Source organism: Onychostoma macrolepis, chromosome 04 (genome assembly GCF_012432095.1).
Source record: "Onychostoma macrolepis isolate SWU-2019 chromosome 04, ASM1243209v1, whole genome shotgun sequence".
Lineage (NCBI taxonomy): Eukaryota > Metazoa > Chordata > Actinopteri > Cypriniformes > Cyprinidae > Onychostoma > Onychostoma macrolepis.
Genome location: NC_081158.1, coordinates 4,934,587 through 4,954,536, shown reverse-complemented (window position 1 = coordinate 4,954,536; position 19,950 = coordinate 4,934,587). Strand labels below are relative to the sequence as shown.

The window sequence follows — 19,950 nt, the reverse complement described above, 5'->3', positions numbered from 1 at the left end:
TCCACAACATTCATCAGTCAGTGCCCAATGATTGGCTATGCAAGACATCACTCTAGGTGCTACTAGACCTCCAGCAAATCAACAACCCAGGAAACCCCTTTCGACGGACGACACCACCGAAGAAAAGCAGCAACAGATTTAATCCACGGATTAAATCCACTAACTCAGGCAACGCAAGTAAACCTTCAGATTCTGAGCTGGTGCATTTAATATAAATTTTCATAGCTTCATTGAAAACTCATTGCGAGGGTTAATTAAATGGTTGATGGTTGTTCTGGTCTAAGAAATTGCATATATTGCTATAAATCTTGGATTCCATATTCTCACTCTCTTGAAACTCCTTATTTCCTCACTTTCTCTCTTCCTGCAACTTGTCTGAATGTGTGAGTATGTGTGTTTATGTGTTAGATTAGTTTATGTCTTAGATTTGTCCAATAAAGTCTTGTTCATATTAAAAAGAAAAGTATCTTGTGTTATATGTCAAGTTTACTGCCGATCATCTTACCGTGCTAATAGTGGTTTCACTATTCTTTGGATATTAATATCCATTGCAGAGTTCATGTTATATGGCTTGTTCAACTGATCGCTGGTCAATTCAATTGATCAGCCGTAAAAACAGTGATTCTGTCAAAATTCCCTATAAGTATCATAATGAATTCCCTTTAAGTTAATTTTACCCATTTCCCTTACACTATAACACTGATGCAGGCTGTGTTCAGAATGGCACACTACCATACCACTTACTGTCCATTACACAGTTCACGAGTTCACACTTGCATATAATAAACAGAGTAAAGGTTATGCGTATTTGGCGTGCTGTCCGGGGAGAGGGCTCCGAGCTCGGTAATTACTCCCGAGCCCGGGGTACTCCCCCTGTACGGGGAGAGGGGTCCGAGCTCGACATTTAGCCCGGACCCAGAGCGCTCCCCCCGTGCGTAGGAGCGGGCTGATGGTGAGGAGGGATGCTGCAATACTGTAGAGAGGATGAAGGTAAGATAGCTTGGCTATTTATAGAAGTCTCCTCTCGGATGATAGGATAGACTGTGTGATTGCTGATGGTGAATTGGCCGTGTTAATTATCTGCGTGCGCTCCCCCCGAAATTTGTTAATAAAACATCACTACATACTACCTTCTATTTTTTTAAGAATATTGTGTGAAACAGTATGCAATATAGAACAAATGTTGTTTCAGAATAATATGCTACAGTGTTGTCACATGACAAACACTGAACATTAATTTAGCACAGCTGTCCAGGATGCACACTGAAAAAATGTTCACAAAAAAATTTGCCTACTGTTGTAAATGATCTGATTTGACTTGTCAAAAATATTATCATGTTTGAGTCAAATTTACTACATTAGGTTAGCTCATTTTAAGGCTTTTGGTAACAATATGGTTTATTACTACTTTTTGCTTTGTAGAATACTTCAATTATACACAGGTAAAAATTACTAATTATAACTGGGCTTTCCAAAACATCATAAATAATTCTCTTAAGATTGATGGTCGATTATGTCCAACATATTAAAGTCCAAAACCTGACGTGAAATAACCTAACAAATCAAACGGTGCAAAAGTGGTTCCATAAACAACAATTTAAGTTCACCACTGTTAAATTCACTGTAAAACACTGTTCTCTGGAATATGTCCAAATCAGGGCTCTACCCCCAGCTACTACTTCCTCTGCAACAGTTCAGCCTTAAGTGAAAATGGCTCTAGTAAACGCTAGGTCATTGTCAAATAAAACATTCATTATGAACAACTTTTTCTCATCTCGTGCCTTGGATTTGTGACTGAAACCTGGCTGAAACATGATGACCGTTCATCTCTGGGTGAACTTTCTCCTTCTGACTGTTCTTTTTATAGCTCTCCCAGGCCAAATGGACCTGGTGGTGGTCTAGCTACAATTTTCAAGAAGTCATTCAAATGCTCAATTTTGTACAGTGTATCTCTTCTCCCACTCATAATGTAGGTCATACACAAGATCTTATTTTGACTCATTGTCTCACTGTACACTCATGTGAAGTACTTGATGCTGGTATTTCTGATCACTGTTCTGTATTATTTGAACCTGCAATCCCATATGTACAGCCCATCCTCTCTCAGCCTGCATGCAGCTCTCATGTTTTTCACGCCACTACTGCACTAGAATTCTCTAAATTATACTCTACATTTTCTCTAATTCTGAGGTCTCTTAGTCACCTGATATGAACACTGATCAGCTGGTCCTCATTTTCAACTCTGCTTGTTCTACCACATTGAATACTGTTGCTCTGCAGAAGCCTAGAAAGCGGCAAGCTAGATCTAGTCCTCAACCTTGGCTAAATGCTTCTACCCGTGCACTCAGACAAGAGTGCAGGAGGGCTGAACGCAGGTGGAAAAAGGATGGGCTTCAGGTTTATTATCAAATTTTTAAAGATTGTCTAACCACTTATCAAAAGTCTGTCAGTGATGCAAAATCTCAATACTTTTCAAATTTGATTGCCATGAATGCAAACAGGCCAAAAGTTCTTTTAAAAACTGTAATCTCAGTTCTTAATCCAGCCACTTGCTCAGCCCCTGTTGTCAATCTCAAGACCTGCGCAGAATTCTTACACCTGTTTCACACATACTCCATTTGCAGTGTGTTTGCGGTGCGTATTTTTTTCCGCACCCATGTTAACGGATTAAAGCGTTCACACTGCACGCGGCTGCGGTCCGGCAGTGCGTTCCAGGAGCGGTGCATCTGCAGCAGTGCAGAGATCGTTTCCGCACCTAGTCTATTTTTGCTGTGCTGCACGCGCTGGATTAAAGTGACAGCGCTTTGTTCACGTTAATAATGAACATGGATTGACATGGAAATGTAGTAATTTCACAAAAAAATAGATATAATTAAAGTCTACTGTGTTTCACGGGCTTGTTGGCTAGGTTTAAAACAAAGAAAAGTGCACTTTTAGATAAACAAGGCAACATGCACTTGTGTCTTGTGGAGGTAGAAAAACAAAGTTCTTTAAGACCCGCGGGACTGTTTGTAATAAAGATTTAAATGTAAAAGGCAGAGAGCCGACTGTTTCTGTCAGCGGTATGTTTCAATTTAAAATGTTTGTGAAAAGTAGGCTATATGCTGTGTTTAAATGTGTTTCCACTTGCTTGAGCAACTTATATACAAATCTAGAAGCCAAATGCATTGAATACGTTGTTTAGCCTATATTGAGTTTAAACGTGAATATGTCTATGAAAGATTGTGTAACTGTACTGTGATAAAAGAGGATCACAATGCTGAAAAAGCAGTTTCAGTATAGGCTAACAACATTTGAATTTAAAATCAAAATGAGCGATTTTGCTTTAAGACCTCGGTACTGTTTGTAATAAAGATTTAAATGTAAAAGGCATGAGAGCCGACTGTTTCTGTCAGTGGTTAAAATATTTGTGATAGCCTAACACAACTTAGGCTATATGCTGTGTTTAAATGTTTTTCCACTTGCTTGAGCAACTTAATATGCCAATCTATAGCCAAATGCACTTAATACGTTGTTTATATTAATTGAGTTTAAACATGAATATGTGTCTATGAAAGATCCAAAACAACCTTTGGATTTGAAATCAAAATAATGGATAAATGTTGTGTTTGTGGTAAACAGCCGCGGATCAGGAGCGGACTGCAAACGTGTCCTGTGTGAAAGCACAATGAGTCCGTGCTGCTTCTGCACCGCATACGTAACGCACACGGACTGCATACGCACTGCAGACGGAGCATGTGTGAGACAGGCGTTAGGTTTCCTTGTGCAGAAAGTACAAGATATCAGATCTCACCTCTCTCCTCCTGACACGGTTCATTCTCACCTGATTTCTCCTAGCAGTTTCACTAGTTTTAAATCAGTGTCTCCACCTTAATTTATTGCATTAATTTCCAAGATGAAATTTGCAATTTCATGTACTGCCTGGCAGTTTGTTTAGAGAGGTGTTGGACACTATTAGCCCTGCCCTTTTAACTATTATAAACAGTTCTTTGACTAGTGGGGTTTTCCCAGAGTCCTTTAAACACGCTTCTGTACAGGCCCTGTTAAAAAGATCTCACCTTGATTCATCTGTTCTTAGTAACTACCGGCCGATTTCTAAACTCCCATTTATTTGTAAGGTTTTAGAGAAAGCAGTGCTTTCACGTTTTACTTCTTAACTGGATGCTTTTAACATTCTGGATAAGTTCCAATCTGGTTTTAGAGCACTTGACAGTACAGAGTCGGCCTTGCTTAAAGTTTTGAATGATCTTTTGCTGTCCATTGATTCGGGGTCATCTGCCATTCTGATACCATTAGATTTGAGTGCAGCCTTCGACACCATTGATCATGACATCCTCTTGAACCAACTCAAATGTGTAGTAGGGGTTCAAGGCATGGCATTACAGTGGTTCACCTCTTATTTAAAGGGTAGGACTTTTTCAGTACATATCGGGTCGTTTACCTCACATTCTGTGCCTATCCCTTATGGTGTTCCACAGGGTTCTATTCTTGGCCCTTTATTGTTCTCGCTCTACATGCTTCCCCTAGGCTCCATTCTCCAGAAATATAATATTAAATATCATTGCTGTGCCAATGACCTCCAACTTTACCTTTCAATCAAACTTGAAAATGACTCTTCTTTACAACATCTTTTCTCATGTTTTGACGAAGTGAGAACTTGGATGGCTAATAATTTTCTGCAACTAAACGCTGACAAAACCGAGGTGCTTCTGCTAGGCCCCGCTGCACTCAATAGTACTCTTACAAGTAGGTTAGGTTCCCATAGTAACAACTTACAACACCATGTAAAGGGGTCTATTTTGATCCATTACTACAATTTGACAAGCATGTAAACATGGTTGTAAAGAGTAGCTTCTTCCACCTCAAATCTGTCTCGAAAGTAAAACATTTTCTCTCTCGAAAAGATCTCGAAATTGTCATCCTTGCATTAATCTCTTCCAGGCTGGACTATTGTAACTCTCTGTATGTCGGCCTTCCTCAATGCACTCTATCTCGGCTTCAGATGGTTCAGAATGCGACAGCCAGATTGCTGACAGGAACAAAAAAGAGGGCGCATATTACTCCTGTTCTTGCTTCATTGCACTGGCTCCCTATCAAATTCAGAGTTGATTTTAAGATCCTTCTTTTTGTATACAAGGCATTGCAAAAGTCAGCCCCGGATTATATCTGTGATCTTATCCAGCCATATACAACCTCTAGGTCGTTAAGATCTTGTAACCAGCTTCTTTTATCTGTCCCTCGTTCTCGCTGGAAATCCAAAGGTGACTGAGCTTTCACTGTTGCTGCCCCTAAACTCTGGAATAGTTTACCCCTCATTATCAGGGCCTCTCCATTACTCAGTGTTTTTAAATCAAATTTAAAGACTCATTTTTACACCCTTGCATTTGAGTGATGCTGTATACAGTACCTTTGATGTATGTTTTTGTGTATATATACATATTTTATTGAAAATTTTTATCTTTTCTGTTTTTTCTTTTAATTTTGATCTCTGTTGCTTTTTATCTAACCTTTTATTGAAAAGCACTTTGGATCAATGATGGTTGTGTAAAAGTTGTGCTCTATAAATAAAGTTTGACTTGACTTGACACACATTCTCACTAACTCGATCCAGGTTCAGTGAGTCAAGATAATTTGATGTGCACGTTTATTCTTAAGCAGCCCTTAATGTTGATCATGGATCAAATCGATCCACCATGGCAAACAGCGAAAATATTTGTGCTGTTTAATGCATTTGAGACGTTGTGTTTTCCACAGACGGAGCGCAATACAACAGGAGCGCAATAATTCTAAGTAAAATATGCATTTTACAAAAATATTTGTTGTTTGGACATTAAATGTGCCTCACGTAGAATTGTAAATCTACATATAAGTGTATATTTATGATAGTAGTAACTGTAAATCAAATTTAAGCTAGCGAATACAGGCCTAATCACTAGTTTAAATGAGTTAATGTCTGTTCCTCTTACCAGTTAAAATGCAGTCTGTTTTCTATTATTTATTTCATTTTTAATTTAGTGATTTTAACTTATATTTTAGTGCGTCAAAGAGTAATTTTAGATTGTTTTAATGTTAAACACCATAAAAGGTACACCTATCATAAAACCAGAGAGAAAGGCTGCATGGCTAGAAACTGCTGATCAACTGAATGCGTAAGTAACAACCGTATTAAAATGTTTTCATATATCATAAAAAAATTTCATTAAATCTTGGGCACAATACATTAAATACAGTCGGTTGTAGCCTATATTTTTATTTATTTCATTTATTATTGAAGTTGCATTTTCTGTATACTTTTATTTTTGTACTAATAATAAAGTCCGATAATTGTATGTGAGAGAGTCAGTAGTAATATCATTGCTTTCCTGTTGGTCAGTGTTAGAGAAACTCAGCTTAGCCTGACAGTTAGCCTGCTCCAGACCAGGTTAGTTTCCCAGCATAAGTTGCCACAGTGACTGAGCTTGAGCTATGGTAAATTCGCTTTATGAAACCAAATCAAGTGACAATAAGTCAGACTAACTGAAATAAGCCTGGCTTATTTGGTAAACTAGTTTTATGAAACAGCCCCCTGAGGTAACAATATCAGGTCACATGACCAGGAAGATAAATAGGTTTTCTTGGTATTGCACTTACTTTATACTATTACATTGTATTTTTTAATGCTACAAATATTCTGGAATCTTTGAAGGCTTTTTGTTTATTATTGTCATGCACTTTAATGACAGTCCCTTAATTTGCTCAGTGAATGTCAAAGAAATGTCCAATATCAAAGTTACTTTACAGCACAACAATATAACTAAAATCACCATCACTAACACGCAGACTGTTTCTCAATACCAGATATTATTATTAATTAAATACTACTATTCTTTATATAAAATATTGTTTATTGAGTGCTCTGATACAGTAAGTTGCATAAAAATATAAACTTATGAGACTTTCTGCTCAGCCAAATCTATTTGCTCTAAAACAAATTACAGATTAATGAGACCAAAGACTGCCCGTTAGATTTACCCAAAACAAATTATATCTCATGTTTAACCACTATAAAGACGTCAGAGCCAACTGCAAATTTCTGAAGATCTGGCTGCGTTAAGGCTTCTCTCAGCGGGTTTATGAGCGCAGAAGTCCTGGAGCTCACATCTCCGGAAACGTTGAAGTAAATTTTCAAATAGATGTTATCTTTATTAACAAATCGCATATTTGAAGTCTAAACAAGTACATTCTCACCTAAAAAACTCTTAAAACTACATTCCGTGACACAAAAACAGTATTATTTGTAAAATTTTACTGGATTTGGCTGTCCGCCATAACACTCGCTGTGAGAAACACTGCAAGCGGAGTGATACAAATAGTGAAATGGTTCCCATGGCAATACTGGGTGAATAACATGTGGCTGGAAAGAGCCAATCAGACTCGAGGACCAGGACTAACTTGTATATATTTTTTTTATTAATTCAATGGCCCACCATCAGTTATTCCTTACCCATAGGAAAGAGAAATCAAATGTGAGATCTCTTTAACATCTCAAATATTTCTCCTAGACAGAAATGAAGTTACTTTAAGATCAAATGGAGACTTTTGCTTGAGTCTCCTGCTTCTCAAACTTGTCTCCTGAGACAAAAACTCTAACACTCTCACAATGGTCACAAAGCTTTAGAAGAGATCTCAACAACTTTACACACTGTGCTCAGATATTTCTCCTTAGCTAGAGACTCTGGTGGTCTCATATTTGTCTCCTCCAATGTTTCAAAAAAGATCTCAACAACATCACAGACTGTGCTCAGATTTTTCTCTTTAGCTAGAGACTTTGGATCTCTCACATTTATCTCTTTTAAAGTATTAGAAGAGATCTCAACAACATCACACACTGTGCTCAGATATTCTCCTTAGCTAAAGACTCTGGTGGTCTCACATTGTCTCCTTTAAAGCTTAGAAGAGATCTCAACAACATCACAGACTGTGCTCAGACTTTCTCCTTAGCTAGAGACTCTGGATCTCTCACATTTGTCTCCTCAAAAGTTTAGTTTAGAGATCTCAAAAAACTTTACAAAGTGTGCACCGAGTCAAGTACTTGAAAGGCACTAAATAAAGGGGGGGAAATCATAAATTCAGTTAAAGGCTATATTGAGAGAGAAAGTATGCAGAAATAAGGATAATGTTACTTTTTATAGGACAATGTTTATGTACTTAGGCACATAATTTGTTGTTGGAAATAGTAATGTACCAGATGCATTAATCAAAACTGATTTACAGAAAATGTAACCCTGGAGCTTTCTTTGCTGAAAGGCACATAAATGGCTTATGACTCAGTCTTGATTATTAATTGACTAATTTGATTATTAATACATATTGTATGGTAGAAATGTTTGAGCTCATATTGAGGCATTTGACGGTGCACAATTTGTAAAGTTATTGCGATCACTTCTGAAATTTAGAGGAGACAAATGTGAAAGCTCCCAAGTCTTTAGTGTAGGAGAAAAATCTGAGCACAGTGTGTGATGTTGTTGAGATCTCTTCTAAAGCTTTTTAAAGGAGACAAATATGAGAGATCTAGAGTCTCTAGCTAAGGAGAAATATCTGAGCACAGTCTGTGATGTTGTTGAGATCTCTTCTAAAGCTTTAAAGGAGACCATCGTGAGAGTGTTAGAGTTTTTGTCTTTGGAGACAAGTTTGAGAAGCAGAAGACTCAAAAAAGTTTCCATTCATTCTTAACCCTCTGGGGTCGACAAACGCGTATACGCGTTTTGAGGCAGATTTTCCTGATAAGGCCGAAATGAGCTTGAATTACTCTGCCATTTTTGATCGTACAGATAAAAGCAATACACCATTCGAATCTGTAAGGGGTCTACTTTTATTTGTATACACTCATAATAACAACTAAACTTTGTGCTTTTGAAGAATAAAGAAAACAGGGAGCACTCTCGGTCTTCTCAGTCTCCGCGAACTGTTTTTAGAAACGCGTCATTAAAATGAACTGTAACTCAACAAATACTCAACACAGAGACATGAGAAATATATCTATAGAAAGCTTGAAGTGTCTACTTTGAAATGAAGCAAGTCTTATCGAAAACAAACATTCTGTGATGAAGTAATCCGTATGAAACCAACACGATGTTCAATCTTTCCCGTCTGACTCATTATCTCTAATGTGACCCCGCCCTCGCGCGGCTCGCGCTGTTCATATGTAAATAGCCGCGTGGTAAGTGCGCGCGTGCAAACGCCCAACACAAACAAAGAGGAGGTCCTTCATCGCGGCTACTGTTCGTTTCTGGAAGAAGATGCGCTGAGTAAAGGCAGGATTTCCCTCGAAAGAAGAACACGATTTCATCCAGCAGAGGAGATGAGTAAGTAATGTTTCTTTTTTTACATTAGTTACCGTTTTATTGTGACATAAACCTGAACAGATTTACTAACAGTTAGCTGGGTTTCCCCCAAACGACAACATGATGAATGCTACGCGTCTAAGAATGTTTAGACCATGTTTATTATTAATACTCTGTTCACAAATAGATTTTAATAGCGTGCTAAACAATAATGATTAGTTTCTCAGATATAAAATATCATTTTTTATAGTACAAAGTACATCCTTTTATTGTACAAAGCATGCTTGAGTCTGTGGCTACAGAATCATATCATAGGCTACTATAAAATCATACATACTAGACTATATGACTACAAAATCATAGTTGGGTTTTTCCCAAACTATAATTTCTGACTACAATGTTTGAAATAGTGTAAAACATTTTGAATATGATAGGCAATTCATTGTATTTAAATTTCTTACAGCGCGATGATGTTTTCATGCTCTATATAAAACAATAAAAGTAATATGAGTGTACACTGTAACATGATGAATGCTATGAGTCTAAGTATGTTTAGTACATGTTTATTATTAATAGCCTACTCTGTTCAGAAATAGATTTTAATAACGTGCTAAATAATAATTAGTTTCTCAGATATAAGATTTCTTTCTCTTTTTTATGATAGTGATATATATGATATTTATGATATATATACAGATGTTCCTGATATTAACATGCTCAAAAATGTTTTTTTTGTTTGTATTTTATTGAATCAGATACCAGCACCAGATGTATCCTGATGTCTCTTCAAACTGTTTTCCTCTGAGAGCGCTGCACCAACATCAGATGTTCAACTACACTGATATTCTATGTCAAAACAAGCTCCTTCTCTACTGATTATGTTTTTTTCTTCTTGAATCCATGGAAAGAAGTAGAAACACTTAAATAACACACGTAAATATCAGGTATGATTCACTTGTTTCACTTGTTGAACAGAATCTGTTGCAGGAATGACTCAAAGTCTGTTCACATCTCTGTGGTTAGATCAGTGTGCACAATAATGTGTCTTTGACCTTCATTATGTATGTTTTGATTATACTGTGTTGTAAATAAAATAAAAATAATTTAAAAACCCTTTTTCAATCTCCTCACATTCTCTCTTACCTGCCTCACAGTCACACTGATGGGCCATTAGGGGCCCATAGGGGAGGGCCCTTTGTCTCTCAGGTGAAACTCACTTAATATTCATGGCCATTGCCACTCCCTCGCATATAGACCCTCGATCACAAAACATGTCTTGAAAATTTTAAATCAATATATTGTTTTCTGTGAATGAGTAAGCAGAATGATTTTCACATAATTTTGAAGTAAATATTCTAGCCTACAAGACTGATTACTCAAAAGTCTTGTTCAGGACTATTTAGTGTGGGTTTTATGGCCTTATTTCAGCTACATTTTTTTTCCCAAAACTTACAAACCACGCATAATATTTTTTTTCTAAAAAATTCAAACATGTACATCCATCTTGGTCACATATTATTGTAGCACAGTTTGTGCTGAATACAAAAAAAATTACATGTTGGTCAATAGTATGTTTTAAGTAGCTGAAATAAGCACAAATATCAGGGCATGTCAAAACATCTCAAGGGCCCCAAAATGACCTCAGACCCCAGAGGGTTAAAGTAACCACATTTCTGTCTAGGAGAAATATTTTAAATCAGTTCAGTATTTATTTATTTACAATTTCCCCGTAGGGAAATTGTGCTTGCAGCATACATTCGCACAGACATTAGACGATTCACACTAGGCATGTAGACAATAATTTAATACTAATAAATCTAATTAAAATATCCAGTCTAACTGACCATCACGTACAGTACCACTAGAAGAAGAAGAATTTAAAAACTTGATTGCTTGGGGAATAAATGATCATTTTAACCTATTTTTTGTACATCTGGGAACACAATATCGTTGATCTGATGGTAATAATTCAAAGGTGTACAATAAAGGATGGCTCTTATCATTCACAGATAGTGTTAAATAAGGCCAATATCACTATGTATATACTCTCTATGCTCTTTCATTTTATTCCTAACAATTTACTTGCTGTTGTTACCACCTTCCCCAATGACCTCTTCTGGGCCTCAGAAGCATTACCATACCAACAGATCACACAAAATGTCATAGTGCTTTCAATAAAAGCCCCATAAAACATCAACAACGTTCTGCTATCGACATTAAAAGACTGTAATTTCTTTAAGACGTACATTCTCTGTTGTAGCTTTTTGCTTACACAGTCAGTCCATGCATCCCACCTAAGTTTATTCATCAACATCATACCAAGGTATTTATAATTTGTTACTAACTGAATTTGCTCCCCTTTAATGTAGGATGGGTTACAGAGCTGTACAGTGTGACATATATGTCGCACGTGCTACGAAAAAACTGGTCTGTGCGATGAATAAATTTACCACTGTAGCACACGTGCGATACAGTTTTGCATATTCATAACACAGCCGCTTAATAGTGTGAAGTGATTTCGTTGTGCTTGTTTGTGTGTGTGAGATTGACTATACAGTACTTGGTAGTTATGGGTGTGCGATATGACAATTTTTGATCGTGGATGATTAAAATGTCTCCACGATCTGCTTTTGAAGAAATATCGTAGTATTGTGCTACAGCGCACATTCTATCAGCTGCAGTTCTGGCGCATCCACGTCAATATAGCCTACTGTACAATGCGACATACATTCACAATCACATCAAATGTTAACTCAGCAGTAGAGTTACACTCACGGGACACTGCACTTATTCGCAATCACAAAAGTACATTATTTACATCTGCTTAAACATTTAATTCACGTGCTGTTCTGACATACGTTTTTCTGAGCGTATATACACATGAAACGTGCACACCGCACACTAAGGCCCCGTTTACACTAGTGCGTTTTCGTTTTAAAACGGCGTTTTAACTACCACAAATATATATATTTTTTTGCATTCCCATTTGCTCAAATAGCAACGATGTCAAATTTACTGTCACTCCCATAGACACAGTATTAGAAAAAAATATTTTTTTTGTAATTTGATGCAAAGGTAATATAATACAAAATATAGTGTTATAAATGTATATACATTTAAAAAAAAAAAAAAATGAAAATTTGAAAAACTTCAAATGGATTTATGATGCTGATGACCATTGAAACGCGTCATCACAGTCTTGTGAAAAGGGTCCATAACAAAGATAAAATAATGATAAGGTTTTTTTTACCTTCGCCCACTTTGGCCTAAATGTCTGCCATTATTTTTTATTTTATATTTTGTTGAGGTATAGGAGGTGTTATGTTGCTGCACTCTTCCATTTTTAGCAAATAAATAAAAATTTAGCTTGTACATAACAGATTGTTTTGTTTAAAACAATTTTCGTGATGGTTTGTATTTTTTGTGCTCTTTGGAACATCAATGTTTGTTTAATTGATGAACTCCATTACTTGTGTTTGTTTTCATACATGATAACAGAGGTTTTGTACTTGTGCTACAACTTTTTCAACCTCTGTAGCACCAGTGCTATGTGCAAAAAAGGTTAACGTACAACCCTGGGTTACACTTACCCTGCTCTTTCTCTCCAAATTCGATAACCATCTCTTTAGTTTTGGAGATATTTAAGAGGAGATTTGAATTTTCGCACCAATTTAAAAAGAAATCCAAAACAGGCCCATGATCTTTCTCCCCATCATGTAAAAGGCTCACTAAAGCACCCGGACAGCACACATACGTCTGGCCGACGTCGGCCCAATATCGAAACGTCGGCATCACTACCTGAAACATCTAATAAACATCGGCCAGGCGTAGGTCGATATAATTCGGTCAGTGCTCTGTTTTCCAGCTCATCAGTCGTCGGCCCTGAGTCGGTTCACGACCGCAGGCCGATGCCGCGCTTTTCTGTTTGCGGCGAGCCCAGTTATTCGTCTCTTAGCAACCCACAGAGAGAAGACACTCATCCCGGAGACATCTGTGCTTTCAGGTAAGATTTCACTTCAGCTAAATTACAAAAAAATACTACTTTGTTAACTCTGTGACACTTAAAAGGTACTAGTTAGGCACATTTGGTGTGCTACAGCACAGGTGAAGAGACTGTGGCTAATTTCCAACTAACTTGTTTAGCTAACGGTCACGCTAGCGATTTTTAAAATTAATGTTTACGCCTTAATGCGTTTCCAGCCATTTCTCTGAGGGGAAATGTTAAAGCGGATTATTAAAGAGAAGTCCTAACTGCTTTTTCGCCGTGTTTTTCACTCTTTTACAGGCTGCCAGAAAGAATCCGTCTCTATACGGTGAGCTATGGTTGCTGTTGCTTTTTGAACTACAAATTGAGTTTTAAGTTCATTATTGACTATTAATTGAACGAGACTGTAATTTATTAATGTAATATTTTAATCCTATATGCTTATTTGTGTAAATGCTGTGTGCGCGTTGAGCTCTGCGCGAGCGGGGAGCAGAGTTGCCATGGAAACGGGGCTTTGACACAACTACTGGTGAACAGTAATCTCCGTCTCTCGCTGCGGTTTTCACTGATTTCAGGTAAGTACTGTATAGTCCCTAAACTTAATCACACAAATATTACATACAAACGTTCCTGGCACGTTTCTTACTTGTTATTGACATGTTTCAATTAAATATTTATTTTATAGAAATGGTTTAGTGTTTTCGAAAAAGTCTGTTAATCTTAGCAGTTTTCAGGTAGGCTAACTCTAGATTGAGCTTGTGTTTATGAAACTCTGGGCTTTTAATCAAATATTCGAATAAAATAAAAATTGGACTGTGTCCTATGGTGTGACAGCAAAAATGTAGAAGAAAAAAACTACAAATAACTTGAGAAAAATTTATCTTCATTCTTAGAGTTACAAATAGCATGAGAGAGGTTTATCTTCAATGTTAGTTTATTTTTATTTTATTTTATTTTATTTTATTGTTTTTGCTGTCACACCATAGGACACATTGATATGTCAACTACCCATATGAGAGATTTTGATAGCTCTGTAAAGGTTTTGCTGGCGATTTGTCAATGGGTTGTTGGAAAAGGCTTTACTGAATCGATGACATCACTTACATGGAGAGTGTAATCGACTGAAAACAAGTTTTGATATTTCATGGTAAACGAATATTAATAAAACTTGTTCTGTGATTTCAGGAGGACAGAAAGAAACTCTACATAACAGAAGGGAAGCTCCAAGATTTCAACATTTCTGAAGGGAGCTACTGACTTAGAAAAATACAGGTGAACTGAAGAAGCTGAAATATAGATCATGAAATATATTAATGTGCATTTTTCAGAATATATTTAGCCAATTTTAAGAAGGCCTTGACATCAAAACGTAAGTGACACTCAACCTAATACTAAAAACATAGATTCTGTTACATTAAGATTATGTTGTTATTAGTAGTAGTAGTAGTAGTAGTAGAATTTGTTGTGTGTGTGTGTATGTGTGTATATATATTTGTTAATAATTGTTATATATTATTCTTTCTTTTATTTGCATTTTACTGCTGCTCTAGCTCAGTTCCTGCTAATAAACCTGGAGTTGCAAACTAAATATTGTTGGCTCTGTGACAGATTGCTTGTTTCTTTCCTAGATTCTTCAGTGGTGATGGCCTGCTGCACCCAGCAGAGTTGGAGTGAACCTACTGTCAGACAGTGGCGTACCGTGGGGTTTCAATCAGGGCCTTCAGTAAGCAACTGTAAACTACATGTACACATTTTACACATCTCTGTTACAGCTAACGTAGCCATATGCGTAATGCACATATTATGCCGCACACAGGCTCTCAACAACAATGACTGCTGATCAACAATTTCAACAGTAGGCTAGATTAGAGTAAATTTCCCTACATCATGGTCAGTAAAAGTAATCCGCCAATACACAAGTCACTATGCACATTCACGTCACTCTAAAATGACAACGTGCCCAAAGCAGCAAAACTGTACAAATGCTGGACATCCACACACCACACCACAGTATTATCAACGCACCATGTACACCTCCATAACAATGTGCATGATACAATACTCATCAAATAATAAAGCACTCACCTGTCACTTGTAAATAAAGTCCCTGGGTCTATCATTCCATGCCTCTTTACTTGGATTAAAAAGTAAACACGTCAACAAAATAACTTGTGCTCGGTGCCAGCTGTTAGCCACTCATAGCACTCATAGTTGCAATCTTTGAAATGGCACATAAAAACTTTGCTGGCCTTTGTTAGCGAATTCAGTTTGGGTGTAGGTCTTCCTTTCTCAGTTATTCTCGTTTGTCTGCAAAAGAGCGCCTTGAAAAGGTGTTTTTAGTAGCTAGGCAACAAGATCTGGTGTAGGCGCCGGTGACTGCAGCTGTCATTTTCTTTTCATTGAATTTCACTTTCATAGCTTGGAAATCCCTCACTAAAAGGGCGGTATAATGCTGGGGGTAGCACTGGGCACGTCACTAGACCCAGAGGACGGGCTGTCATTGAACTTCAAAATTTGATTGGCTGATGATTCTGTCACTAATGCTTGTAACTGGGTATCTCGGAGAAAGAATAAACATTGTTCTTTTACATATATTACCAACATTGTAACAATACAAAATGGACTGAAAACGTTTTAGCTTACCCTTTAATAATGTTGAAGGATAATGTTTAACTGAACACAAAACTAGAGACTTGTTTAGTAAGATTTTATCTGAACATAAGTGACACTCGACCTAAAACTAAAAACATAGATTCTGTTATCTTAAGATTATATTATTAGTAGTATTAGTTATATATGTATATGTTATTATATTGCTATATATATGATTCTTTCTTTTATCTGCATTTTACTGCTGCTCTAGCTCGTTTCCTTCTAATAAATCTGGAGTTGCAAACTAAATATTGTTTGCTCTGTGTCAAATTGCTTGTTTTGTTCCTAGATTCTTCAGTGCTGATGGCCTGCTGCACCTCAGCAGAGTCAGTGTGAACTCCTGTAAGACAACATCACCAAGATGCTATAAACCGCAGGACTAGTAATTAAAGTCTCGAACATACACTACTGTTTCATAAGTTTGGGTTGGTATGATTATTTTATTTTTTTTATGTTTTTGAAAGTCTCTTATGCCAACCACAGTTTAATGTATGAAATTAATACAATTTACTACAATTTAAAATAACTGTTTTCTATTTGAATATATTTGGAGAGATAATTTATTCCTGTGATGATAAAGCTGAATTTTGTGTCACATGATCCTTCAGAAATCATTCTAATTTTCTGATTCTTATCAGCGTTGAAAACAGCTGTGCTGCTTCATTTTTCCAGGATTCTTTGGTGAATAAAGTTTTAAAACAGTACAGCATTTGACATTGATAATAATCAGAAATGTTTTTTGAGCAGCAAATCAGCGTATCAGAATGATTTCTGAAGGATCATGTGACACTGAAGACTGGAGTATTGAATGTTCTGCTTTGATCACAGAAATAAATTACATTGCATAATATGCAGAAAACTGTTGTTAAATAGTTTTTACTTCATTTTGATCAAATAAATGCAGCCTTTGTGAGCAGAAGAGACTTCTCTCAAAGATGTAAAAAAATCTTACTGACCCCAAACATTTAACAGTAGTGTAAATTACAAATATGATGTTCCACCCACTTAAATATACTGTGGCATGTGTAGTCCATTAAAATACATGTTTTAGCCAAGTATTCACACAACACATCTGATAACCTTGCACTCCAGTTATATGTCTGAATAATATGAACAGCAGCTATGCTAAACTTTCTTCTTTTGATTTCCTGTTTCTATCTTAGGATGCCCATCCCGAGGTTACTAGAGATGAAGCCAGCTCCAGTTTGGATCCAAACTCACTTGTGAAGATGCCAACGCTCACAAAGACTACAGATGACGGCAACTGTACATGGACACACAAAACACTGGACACACAAAACAAATATTATCCTTATATTGCCTATAAGGGTAAGTTTGACGATTTTCAACCCGCTATTGTATTATTGCAACGTCTGTAATATCTGTAAATGAACAATATTTACTCTTTCTCTGAGTTATATGGACCCTATTTGTCCCCTTTTATTTGTAAGCAGCACTCCGCAGGATGACGCAAAATGAAATGAGTTTTGACAAAATGACACAAACACTTTTGCAGCATCTAAATGAAAAAATGCTGTTTTGCATCAGTTTTGCTGACAAATACACTGGGTATCTTGGAGAAAGAATAAACATTGTTCTTTTACATATGTTACCAACATTGTAACAATACAAAATGGACTGAAAATTGTTGAACTTACCCTTTAATAATGTTGAAGGATAATGTTTAACTGAACACAAAAATAGAGACTTTAGTAAGATTTTATCAGAAAATATTTTAGAATTTTTTATCATGCTATTTAAAAATTGTAACTGCTTATTTATTGTTTGCCTGGTTTTTAATTTGTGTTTATGCAACTGTTGTATTATTGTAACTCAGTTTTTGCCATGAAGATAGCCTTTGATGCTGACAGCACAGAACACATGACTTGTTTTATGAACTACTGTCATATGGACATTATTTTGTTGCCTGAAGATGGTCTTCCCCAGTGAGTCTGTCACCTCTGGCTGATTAAAGGATGGTTTTAAATTGTAATCTTGAAATATCATTTCAAAGTAGGTTTACAGAATATGCATAAGTATTGTGAAAAGTGCTATACTTAGACAATATTTAACCATGGGTTTACTATAGTAAAACTGTAGCAAGCATGATTATAGTAACCATGTGTTTTTTTTTATTTTTGAAACCATGGTTTCGATGTCATATTCTATAGTAATATTGTAGTAATACTTCAGTAAAACTGGTAACTATGACTATAGTAACCATAGTTTTTGAAATCATGGTAAATGTTGTAACTATGGTTTTACTGCAAATGCTGTAGTAATGGTTGTTTTGTAGTTACTATGGTTTTACTGCAACAGTCATAGTTAAACCATGGTTACTGTAGTAAAACTATGGTAGATTTTATTTTTACTATGGTTTTACTACTTTAAATGCTATAGTAATGGTTATTTTTGTACTTATATGGTTTTACTGCAACAGTCATAGTTAAACCATGGTGATTGTAGTAAAACTATGGTTGATTTTGAGTTTACTATGGTTTTACTGCAAATGCTGTGGTAAAATCATGGTTAATTTTCAAAAGACTACAAATAATCGTGAATTATCCGCTTTTGATCACAACATCTGGTAAATGTAAATGTATTTGTATGTGTAATGTGTTAAATTGAAATATTAATAAAGTTGCAGCTGTTCTTGAGAGTGGTGTGTATTGTTTTATTATAAACCAGCGGCAGCAGCTGCAGGTGGTCCGTAACGATGAACAAAACGCCGGTGAACCGCGTCCATGCAGAGCGGCCGGGATTTACAGCTGTGTCGTCCCAACATCGGCCGGAGGGCATATCCGATTACAGGCCGACGTCGCGGCAACGTATTCCCGATTAGCAAACGCTTCCTGAGCGACATCGTGCCGACGAAATTTTGTACATCGGGTCGACGTCGGCCCGACGTATGTGTGCTGATAGGGCAGTATCATCTGCATACTTTACAATATGTTTTTAATTAAATGAACTCGCACAAGAATTTGTATATAAAATAAATAATAACAGAGATAAAACACATCCCTGGGGAGCTCCAATCGAAGTGATCATTTTATCTGAAATAGTTCCTCCTTTTTTAACCTGCTGGATTCTGAAACAGAAAATTGGTCACCCAGGCAAGCATCTTACTATCTAATGAAAATTCTTTGGCCAAGGTAGCAGCTAATATACTGGGAGAAATACAGTTAAAAGCTGATGAGAAATCCACGAACAGAATTTTTGCACGAGTTTTTGGTTTCTCTAGATGTGAATGAAGCAGATGTAATACAGTTAAAATTGCATCCTCAACCCCTCTGGAGGATTGATATGCAAATTGCAGAGGATCTATAAGATGCTGTGTTTCAGATACAATGTACTTTTTCACTAAATGTTCAAAGCACTTCATCACAAGTGATGTAAGTGCTATTGGACGGAAATCATTTAATCCTGAGGGCCTAGAAACTTTTGCCACTGGAATTTTTGTAGATGTTTTCCATTAGGCAGGGACAATACGAGAATAATAAGATGCTCTAAAAATATCAGTAAAAACCGGCGCTAACTGAACAGCACAATGTTTTAAGACATTTCCACATATCTTACAGGGTTCGTATGGGTGCTTGAAATCCTTGAAAATGCTTGAATTTTAACATTTTGGATAAAGTGCTTGAAACTGCTTGAAATTGCAGTTGCATTGGTCTTATAATAATTTGCTTTATTACTGAATAACGTTGGTTCAATTTCTAGACAAAATGCTTTTAGCATAAAATGAAAACAGCTCCGCTCGACCATAGAATGTAAAAAAAAAAAAGTCGACTCGCACATGTGGCTATAGCGTGATCTGTCTCTTTACTGACGCGCGCCAGGTTGCTGCTTCAGTCAGTGTTTGAAAACGACAAACACAAATTATGGTTAAAATAATGTAAAGTCTCCTGTAAAGTCTGCTTTTTTTATGGGAGAGTCTGCGCTTTCAAGCCGTGTAAAAGGTAAGCAAAAATGCCCATATGGTCAGCTAAG

At 36.5% G+C, this 19,950-nt stretch overlaps 1 protein-coding gene and 1 long non-coding RNA gene across 3 annotated transcripts in view; one reads left to right on the top strand and one right to left on the bottom strand.

The window, feature by feature from the left end:
* The window catches only part of LOC131538364 (protein NLRC3-like), a 230,206-nt gene that overhangs the window by 187,010 nt on the left and 23,246 nt on the right, over window positions 1-19,950 (bottom strand). The window lies entirely within an intron of this gene.
* LOC131538414 (uncharacterized) lies at window positions 10,475-18,617 on the top strand. 2 transcript variants are annotated; one of them, XR_009270573.1, is made up of 5 exons: window positions 10,491-13,883; window positions 14,494-14,580; window positions 14,937-15,031; window positions 16,250-16,342; window positions 17,124-18,617. It is a non-coding gene; the product is annotated as an uncharacterized LOC131538414 (long non-coding RNA). The 2 variants fall into 2 exon arrangements; XR_009270574.1 differs by having other exon boundaries at window positions 10,475-13,883; window positions 14,917-16,342.